The 10,663-nt window shown below is 39.0% G+C and overlaps 1 pseudogene; it reads right to left on the bottom strand.

Moving 5' to 3' along the window:
- Positions 1–2,537: 2,537 nt before the first annotated feature.
- LOC148866119 (putative glutathione S-transferase parC) lies at positions 2,538–4,166 on the bottom strand (annotated as a pseudogene).
- Between the last annotated feature and the right edge of the window lie 6,497 nt (positions 4,167–10,663).

Genomic DNA, 10,663 nt, shown 5'->3' with positions numbered 1-10,663 from the left:
TGGGAGGATATACCTTAAACCTATCTAAATATGAGAAAAAGCACAACCAATGCAAATATTTTTGGCTGAGACTAATGGTCGATCCTTATATATGCCCCCCCATACATGTAGTGAAATTATGGATAGAATTGAAACTTGATGCCACAAAATTTTGAAGTTTAGAACATGAATTAGGACCCAATTTGACGACTGTTTGGCACATTGAGGCAACCCGTTTTAAGTTAGGGCCTGAAGAGTTTACCTTCCCTTGATGTTTCATGTAACTTTTCTTTGGGATTGACGACTGGAGTTTTATTAAACATCAAACAGAGAGGATCATGGGGGCTAACAACGCAAAAATATTTTGGTGGGGAAACCACAATGATTTCTGACTATTTATTTCATAATAGACAACAGTGATGATCCATGAAATAAGAAGATGATTTCTAATTCTAGTGCAATATGGTAACAAATCAGGAAAACGGTCTGAGAAGAAGGCATGCAAAAGAATAACTACAAGAAAAAAAAAAAAGGCAATTGCATTGGCATGCATCTCAAGAACTGTCAAACAAAATTTTGCTTAGAATATCAAAATGAATGTAGACCTCTTTAGCAAAATTAATAAAACTTTAAAGAACATAATGGCGTTTAATTATAATTTAAAATCAATAGAAACAGCATCCCTCCATTCGTCAATTTATCCAGCAAGATGACGTGAATGGCAAATGACAAACAATGATTCTATGAAATAATCATTTGCAATACAAAACAAATCACAGAATTCGTTTTACAAGTGGTGAGAATGTAAGAAAAAGAGATTAACAACAATTATAAATGTAGAAGAAGAAACCCCAAGAAAAAGAAAAATGATGCGATTTTACCCTCTTCAACATCCAACCATTTCAATGGATGGAAAAATGTTGATTTATCTGTTATTTGCCAAATCAAATGTGTTGATTACCTTTATTTCTTTAACTCCATGGCTTAAAATTGTTAGATCATTCAATTAAGGCTGTCCAAACTGATGGTGGTGGTGAATTCATGGCCTTCGAAGAATTTTTAGAGCTCCATGACATTATACATTACACCTTCTATCCTCGCACTTCTGAAAAAAAATGGAATTGTGGAGTGTCATCATTGTTGTATAGTGGATATGGACCTTACACTTTTGGCCCATGCTTCTACGCCCAATAATTATTGGTGGAATGCTTTTGATTCAACTGTCTTTCTCTAACCCATTGCCCACTCCTACTCTCTCAAAGTATTCGATTGTGCATCTTATCCTTGCACAAGACCATACTATGCACATAAAACCATGCCTCGCATCTTTATGGGCTACAACCCATGATATAAATGTTTCCACTTACCTACTCAAACAGCCACATCCACAACTACCTCCATGCCCATTGGGCTTCCACCACTACTAAGATTGCTTCCTACACAACCATTTGAACTAGGTACGCCTACTTCAGCTCACTTACCAGACTCCACCACTTCTCCTTACAATACCTTACATCTTGTAATTGAGCAGCCACCTACAACTAAGCAACCATTTGATGCATCCTCACCCACATTTGTAGCTCCCTCCTCATCTTTTCCCATTTAGCCTATTCAACCCACAAACACCAATACTCAACCCATTGGGCTTCCACCACTACTAAGATTGCTTCCTACACAACCATTTGAACTAGGTACGCCTACTTCAGCTCACTTACCAGACTCCACCACTTCTCCTTACAATACCTTACATCTTGTAATTGAGCAGCCACCTACAACTAAGCAACCATTTGATGCATCCTCACCCACATTTGTAGCTCCCTCCTCATCTTTTCCCATTTAGCCTATTCAACCCACAAACACCAATACTCAACCCATGGTCGGTCACACGTGCCAAATGTGGCATTTTCAAACCTAAGAAACTTTTTTAGCCACCAAATATCCCCTTTTAGAACTTATATTTTAACCAACTAGCACTATTAAAGCCCTTGCTCATCCTTAGTGACACTTTGCAATGGAGGAATGTAGTATCCTCCTACACAATGGGACATGGCAGCTTGCTCCCCCTCAGCCAACACCAATATAGTGAGTTGCAAATGGGTATTTCATTTAAATTTCACCCCTAATATAAAGCTAGTCTTGTGGCACAAGGTTTCACACAACGGGCCGACATTGAGACTGATACATTCAGTTCTATTATTAAGCCCAATACAATTGGAGTTATTCTCTCCATTGTGGTTGCTCATTGCTGGCCCATTCGGCAATTGGATATTCAAAATGCATTCTTGCATGATGATTTGACTGAAAATTTTACATGAAACAGCCACCTGGGTTCATTGATTCTTCTCACCCCAACTATGTGTGCTTGAAATATTCTCCACGGGATTGGTATGAGAAGCTTCATATATTTCTCTTTGATTTTGGTTTTGTGTGTTGCAAGTCTGATTACTCTCTATTTATTTGACACCACTTGTCTTCATGCACTTCCATGTTGGTTTCTTCTTATATTCAGCCGTGATGCTGAAATGGTGCTTTAAAAAATAAAAACAGCATCGATTCCAAACCACAGGCTAAGGGAAATTCAATTTCTGATACCTAAACAAATGTTTTAAGGATTTTACCCTATTTATTATTACCCAACTTATTTGTACTAAGGATCTCTCAAAACACTTATTTGCGGTACTAGCTATAGGACAATAATGACCACTATAACTTATCAAGGAAGCAAATCAATACAATATTGATTTCTGATTATTCAACTAATATATAGGTGGTGCTCATCACGCACGTATCTACTCTTTCCCGAGCTTCTTGTTGAGTAGCAAAACTAAGTCGTAGACTTTGCGCTGGTCAGGGAGAGAATTGGCCACACTGTCCCTCTGCATGCACCGCTTGGTCCAACCCACAAGCTTAGGGCAGTTGGCTTCAATACCGAAGTTCCCACAGGTCTCGTAAGCCTTGTCTCCAAGCCCAAACTGTTGCCCAAACTGTTGCCCCCAAAGTAAGCCTTGTCTCCAAGCTCCCCCTCCAGAAGCTTCAAGTACTCTATGAAACAACAAAAATGGTATTAATTATGTGTGAATGCATGGAGTGATTAGGACTTAGGAACACACACAGACAGACAGACAGACTGTTGCTACTCTCTCTCTCTCTCCAATAGTTAGTTAATGTTTATATAACATCTCCCCACCTCCATTAAATCTCTTATTTTCTATTAAATATCTTTCAAACTCTTTTGATTCTGTCTAATAAAACATAAATTAGATAGATGGGTTGAGTAGTGTTAAGAAATAACCTTGAACAAAGGACTTTGACCTGGAACTAAATAATTGATGTTTAAACCTAAATTTACCAATCCAATTCAACCCCATGATTTGCATGGGTTAGCTAGCTAGTTCCATAGTGATAACAGAACCTAAATGCCCTTGTAAGAATGGAGTAGAACAAGGAAATAACCCACTTCATCACCAAATGAACCCGGAATGTTTCAAGCTCTGAAGAACATAATATTAAAAGAAATGCATGCAGCTAGAATAAGTAAGATATAAAATCAAAAGCAACTTATCTTCATTTTCTCACTCTTTTCATTTCGGTGGGTAAAATGAAATTAAGCAGTAGAGCTATCACTTGTCATCATATAAAGGATATAAAATCAACTACTACTGCATAAATCAAGAAGAAAATAGGAATCCGTAAGAAAGAAATAACAGTATATGTTTCGTTTCTTTTAGAATTCATGGTTAGGAAACAAAATTCAACCAAGTAGAAAAAGCAACAGGAAATTCAGGAAAACGAGAATTAATTAGCCACCTTCTTCTCGACAAAATCAGCCCATAATCTGGCTTGGGCGCGCTTATATGGATCGGAGGGCATCAATGGGCATTTATCCTTCCAGACCTCATTGATCAATAAGCAGTGATTCGCAGATGGGCTTCCCATTGTGAATCAAAACAGGGATCTTCTTGTGGATTGGGTTCATTTGCACCAGAAGAGGACTCTTGTTTTCGAGGTCCTCATTCCTGTACTCATATTTCATTCCCTTCTCAGCCAAAGCAATTCTCGCCCTCATTCCAAAAGAGCTTGGCCAGAAGTCCAACAGAATCACTTCATCCGCCATTATTAACAAATCTCAAGTATTCAAAGCTACAAACCACAGACACCCAGAAAGTATACTAGGGAGTGAGCGAGTGATTCTGGGTGGAGATGCCTGATACTTTTATAGCCGTCCCTTTTCCCTTGTGTTAGGTTGTGACAAATTTCTAGTCTCTCTTCTTAAATCCAAATTAGCAAAATATGTGGGAGAAAAGCATGTCTTATGGATTGCTGTATAAAATGGAAACGGGACTTTCATGTAAATATATCCCACCAATTTCGGGTTAATCTTAGAGGTGTCAATTGGATTGGATTTGGTCCAATCCGATCCACTTCAATGTGAATCCATTACAAATGGACCAGATTTAATCTAATTAAATAAATATTTTGGATCATTTTGAATGGGTCCAGTTCAATGTTTGGGCCAATCAATATGTTCAAATTCATTTTAATTTACATTGATTTCAACCCAAACCCAATCCTTTGACACCTATATTTTTATCTTGTATTAATGAACCAGATATTGGCTCAATCCAATCCAATCCAACATAAATTTATTACGGATGAATCAGGTCCAATCCAATTTAATAAATACTTTCTACCATTAAGTCTGAATTGGCCCAATTCAATATATAATAAACTGATTTTGATTTGAACGGGTCTAATTCAAAATCGGTTCATTGATACTTTTACTTATCACATCCAAGGTTTAAAATATCGATACGCCCGATATGTCGGTATAGGTGCATCAGGTGAATCGATACAGTATTTTAGGCATTTTTTTACTTTTTCTTTTTTGCAATCAGTTCAGGGAACCGGTTTAGGTCTCCTATACCCTCTAAACCAATCAGACCTCTGATACACCCACTATAAGGGCATATCAGAGTGGTCCCGGAACAATACGTACCAGCCGATATGGACGGATAGATATTGATACTTTGAACCTCGATCACATATGGTTAAAATATAATAAAAAAAAATAACAATGTCTTTCATGCAGAAAATATATCATTACAAATTTGCATTTGTATTGATCAATCCACAACGCAAAGAAACGTTACTTTGCGAACAACTAATGCACAAACCGCACAGATGCCTTGCAAGTCTTTTGCAAATGGACTAAACAATCCATTATTAGCTGTTGGGGTGTCTTTTTATTGGCTGCATGAATGATGAATCCACTTTACATATATGCTCCATGCAAGGTGCCAAGTTGGGGTCAGTCCATGCAGAGTATCATGTAGCATGGATGAGTAGTGATGAAATAAGTAGTAACGTGTCTTACTATTTATACAACTTTGCTTTGCATTTGTTTCCAACTAGCATATAGTCCATGCTAAGAGTTGACATGTAAATATAAATAATTCTTCTACTTTTATATATTTTCATATAATTTTATTTTAATTTTAATGAAATTTATCTACTTTTAAATAATTCTTTTTTATTTATGACATCATCGATTATCTATTTTTCATATAATTTTATATATTTTTTTATTAGAAAGAAACAAATGAGTTGTTTATGACTTCATTTATCTATTTTTATATAACTTTTATTTTATTTATAATATGAAAAATTAACCCATTTGTCTCAAACAGTTGAATTGTTAATACAAAACCTATTTATTTAATATATAATTTTAGAGATACCCATTTTTTGTATTTTTTTTTATTTTAATAATTTTATATATAAATAATTTTTATTTTAGGTTATTTATTTAGACATCCCTATAATTTTACATATTTACTTAAACCTATACCCCTAATTTAGATATTACTAAGACACCCTTATAGTTTGCAACGTTACTTGATTTGCTTTCTCTCAATAACTGCTTGTTTTCCAAATGGTCACTCTTACATCTTGAAGATTGAAAAAGGGCATGGGTGCTGGGTTTTTATTTTGAAAATACCCCTGCCGGTTCTTATATCAACCTTTAAGGAAATAAAACACTCTCCCTAAATTATAATTTCGTTTGGAGAGAAGACATATAGTGTGTTGATATGAGTATTAGGCTGTGTTTGGAATCACTGTAAAACGTCATCGGTTTAAAAGTGCATTGATGACGTTTTACACTGAACCGCCATTAAGTGATTGTTGTACTTTTGAAAAACATGATGCAATCAGTGTAAAATTTTATATTGATTTTAATTGATGTAAAACTTTATATACGATGAGGTTTTACACTCATTCATGACATAAAACTCCACTCGATCCAAACGCACACAAAACTGAACCAGAGTGGAGTTTTACATCAATCATTATTACACATTCTTTCCAAATACAGACAAAACCGACCGATGTAAATGTTTACATTGTTCTTGATTTACATTGATTCTAAACGCATGCTTTAAGGGTTATATTTTTAGAATTAATTAGAAAACCCTAGACCCATGCCCTTTCACATTTTCCACTTGTTTTAAGAGGTTACATTACCGTTTCAAGATAGAAAAATAAATGGTTCTGACAACAAGTTCAATCAAGTAAAGTGGATATAGGTAATAGGCAAACAAGAGGGTAGATTTTAGTAATTACATGAAACTACATTGGTTCAAGAAAGATAAAACTATAGCAAACATGTACGTGCATTTTTTATTTTTGATTAAATATGGCAAACATGTACATGCATTTGCACATGACAGTATCTCTAAGATAAAATTATTTATAATTCATGGGCAGTTTCTAAACAGTTACAAGTAGACAGTTTCTGAATGGTTATAAGTGGATAGTTTCTAAAGTGAGAGTAAATGACATATATGCCCTCTTTATGCCTGTTGTATGCTTAGACAAGAGGGGTAGAAAATGTCCAATGAAAATTTCAGAAAAAAGGGGCATTCGCTCTTTTATAGGTAGTATAGATATACAAGTGTAAATTGCTGAAATATCCCCTAAAGTTTGGTAATTGAAGCCACCTCCTTTAAACTTTTTGATATAGTTGTAAGTAGACTCTCTCCTATTAGAATCCTCTAGAAAAAAATGTAAATATCCAAAATACCCATGCAGTTACTTTTGATCCAAATGTTTTTAAATTTTCTCTTCATATGAATTGTTTGTTACTCATGTTACCTCAAATCCTTCCAATCTCTTTTCTTAAATTGATTTTTTTTCACTTATCCTTCATATCAATCGCTAAAAGTTAAAGCTGCAACTTTAAATTATCTTTTTTTATTGTTCATAAAGAAAAGAATTTAATGAGTATTTTAGACATTTTCATGTTTTTTGTTAAATGATTCTAACAAAAAGGGTCTACTTGCAACAGTGGTAGAAAATCGAAGGAATATAGATGCAATTACGAAAGTTGAAGAGAATTTTCAGCAACGTTCAGAAGCTTGAGGATACGTTTCAGCAATTTACGGCCAGCCTACAATATGACAATAGTAAACTGATTACAAAGAAATACAATTATAATTGGAAACGATATAACCGAGAGATTGAGAGAGAAATGTAGGAATTGGGAGAATAATTGCTAATTGAGCGAATCAGCCCAAATAACTAAGAAAATTCTAGCTTTCTTCCTGGGCCGGCCGGACTCCAACTCAACGTTAATACATTTAAACTAAACGATAACGTTGCATTTAATGGGCCGGACTTCAAATAAATTTTCTTCTTGTGTCAGAGCCTAACTCCCATTGGTTTACTCTTCTTCCCCTTAACACTTCAACTCATGGTGTCAGATATGAAAAGTTTTCAAATGTCACTTACATTTTCATTGTAGCAATATGAAAGGCCGTGATGACGGTCTGCGGTAACGGTAGAAGAGGATGCTACTGAGCCCGAGGTGGGGTGGTCTCCGAGTACGGTAGAAGCTGAAGTTAGATGGCCAATTTGTGCTGCAAGACAAGAGTTCGTCAAGAGGGCCTCGGGTGAGAATCCGAGGTAGAGTCTCCGACGATCAAGTTAGTATAAGGTACGAAGAGAGAGTACTAAGGGAGGATCCTGGTGGTTAATTCTAGGCTAGAGTCACAATAGCAATTATGATAATAGTTGTAGGATCCTAGGATCCTATTTATACTTGAACTACCTGGAGGTAGGTGGAGATGAATGCCTGAGATGGGAGTTGTATGGGGATAGTCAACGGTTCTGGTAGGGCTATGTGATAGCGATTCGGTTGGTTCCGTACGAAGGGAGCAGGGTAACCCCTTGCTGTAGTGGATCTTGTTCCCTAATCTGACACTCGTGGACTGGGCCTCCCAACTTCGAATGGGCTGGGTTGGGTCACCCCACATCACTTACCCCCCACTATTGAGGCCGAGGAGAAGAATTTGGCTTCGGCCGAAGGGAGTAGTAATGGTGAGCACCAGTGAGCCTGGCAGTCGAGGTGTTCCCTGTAGTGGCATCCTTTTTTGGGTCTCTGCCTAGTTCGTCTTCATGAGTCGGGCTCGAGGGTGCGAGTGATCTGTGGCACTACTACTTCGGTAGGGTGATCCGGAGGGCATGCTCGACGCAGATTGTTCAGGTGTCATCGTCTGGGCCGAGGACCAGAGGGAGCCGACGGCTGCTTAGGCCGAAAACCCGTGAAGCTGAGGGGGCCCGAAGGGACCCAAGGATCCGTGCACATGATGACTTTCCGGTCAGACCAATGTGCGCATCCGTGGGAGCGGGTTGCTTTGGGTGGATTTCGCTGGTCCATCTTAAGCGTCGTAAAGTCTTCCGAGGGTGAACGCTCGGGGGTGCGGCGCGGCTGGATTGTAGGTGCAGAGGTGCTTCTCATTCGTTGGATCTACGATAATCCAAGCTGTTACCAGCACACCATTTCGTCTTCCGAGGGTGAGCGTCATGCGGTGTGCTGTGATTGTATCGTGGAGGTGGTGGCTTATCAGCCACTGGATCTCGAGAGATCTAAGTCGTTCGCTCTTCTTTAAATAGTGGCTTCAATGGCAAAATTCTTGTCATTTTGCCTCCAAGCGTCTTTGTTCATTGAGTGAACTCAGCTTTTAGATCTTCTAGTTCTCGACACTCCATCTTTGTTCCTTTTTCCTTCTACCTCCTTTCTAAGTAATCAACAATGTCTTTCTCGGATTCTGGACCTGAGTGTTATGAACTTTTGAATGTATTGGAAGGGAGATCTATTCAATCCCCTTCTCCCCTTTCACCCCTGAGTCCTTCTGTCTTCGTGCCCCCTTGGCATGAGGTGGAGGTGCTTCGGGATAGGGTAGCCTCTGGGGGAGCCGAACGCATCCGTCGAGGCCATGACCCTTCTTGTGGGAGCGCCGCATCCGTGACGCCGAGGGAGGGTTGAGAGTGTTGCCAGGGCGGTGGTCGAGACTGATCCTTCTCATTCAGAGTTCAGAGGTTCTCTGGACTGGGATCAAGTCAAGGCCTTGACCAGGCAGTACTTCATTCCCTCGTCCTACGGGGTGAGGGTGCCTGGGCCAGACGATCTACCGTGGACTCCCAAGGAGGGGGAGATCTACGTTTATCAGAACTTCCTCCAATTTGGTCTTTGGTTTTCCTTACATCCATTTATCTCCAACCTGTTGAGGATGTATGGGACTACCCTTAGCCAACTTGCGCCCAATGCGATCAGGACCATTGTGGCAATGTTGGTGGCGGCTCGGCTCCAAGGGGTGGAGCTGACGCCAAAGCTCTTTCGAGCAATTTTTGCGCTAAGGAAGCATACTTCCGAGGTGGGTGTCTTCTATTTCTAACCCCATAAGTCCAAGCCTATAGATAACCCCTCTTCTGTACATAAATGGAAGAGTAAGTATTTCTTTCTGTCTTGTCTCGAGGGCTGGTCCTTCAAATCGAGGTGGGGAGAACCCCATTTGTTTGTGGAGAAGTATATCCCCTTACTTACTAGTGAGGAGAGTGACGATCTCGTGCGGCTGCTCAACTTGGGGAGAGTCTGAGCCCAGCCCTTGGTGGAGGAGGAGATGCCATTAGTTTTCGCGGGGCTCAGCCTTGCCCCCTTCGGTAGGACGGGCCGCGCAACCCTTTTCCATGTCTTCCTCATCTTTTGCTCTTGTATAGTGGTACTAATCATTGCCTTGCTTGCAGATATGCCGATGGATACACGGAAGGCCATACTGGAGCATGCCCGTGCCATGCAGAAGGAGCGGGTGAAGACCGGTGGTCAGACCCTTAGAGGGCCGCCGATGATGCTTATGCCCCGAGGGAGAGGGTGTCGCCCCCAGCAAAGGGCGGAAAGGAAAGACGCTCAAGGGGTTCGAGGGTTGTGGAAAGGACAGGCACTCGGTTCTTGTCAGGAGGGGTTTCTGCAAGTTGTCTGACAGATCTGCAGCTATCGCCCCCAGATCTAGATTCTGGATCATTTTTTTTTCTTTTATTTCATTTATTGATTCCTATACATTATTAAATTCTGATTTTTATTTATTGTCTTGTTTAAATTTGAAACATTTAATTTCAGCAATAATAGATTTTATTTTTGTATTTTCTACCATTCCCGATTGCAATTTATCATCTAGATCTAAGTAGATATTAATTTTTCACTTGTTTCCTTGTGAATATGACCCATTCTCACCCATTTACTATGTTAGTAGTTGTTTGAGTAATGGTAAAAATTATAAATATTTAAACTGGTGTTCCAGAGTGTTTAATGATGCGCTTCCGAAGAACACTGAGTTTTTGGCACCGTTGC

The sequence above is a fragment of the Nelumbo lutea genome, chromosome 3 (genome assembly GCF_056320005.1).
Source record: "Nelumbo lutea isolate HS-2025 chromosome 3, American lotus-T2T, whole genome shotgun sequence".
Lineage (NCBI taxonomy): Eukaryota > Viridiplantae > Streptophyta > Magnoliopsida > Proteales > Nelumbonaceae > Nelumbo > Nelumbo lutea.
This window is presented reverse-complemented; position numbering and strand designations above follow the sequence as displayed.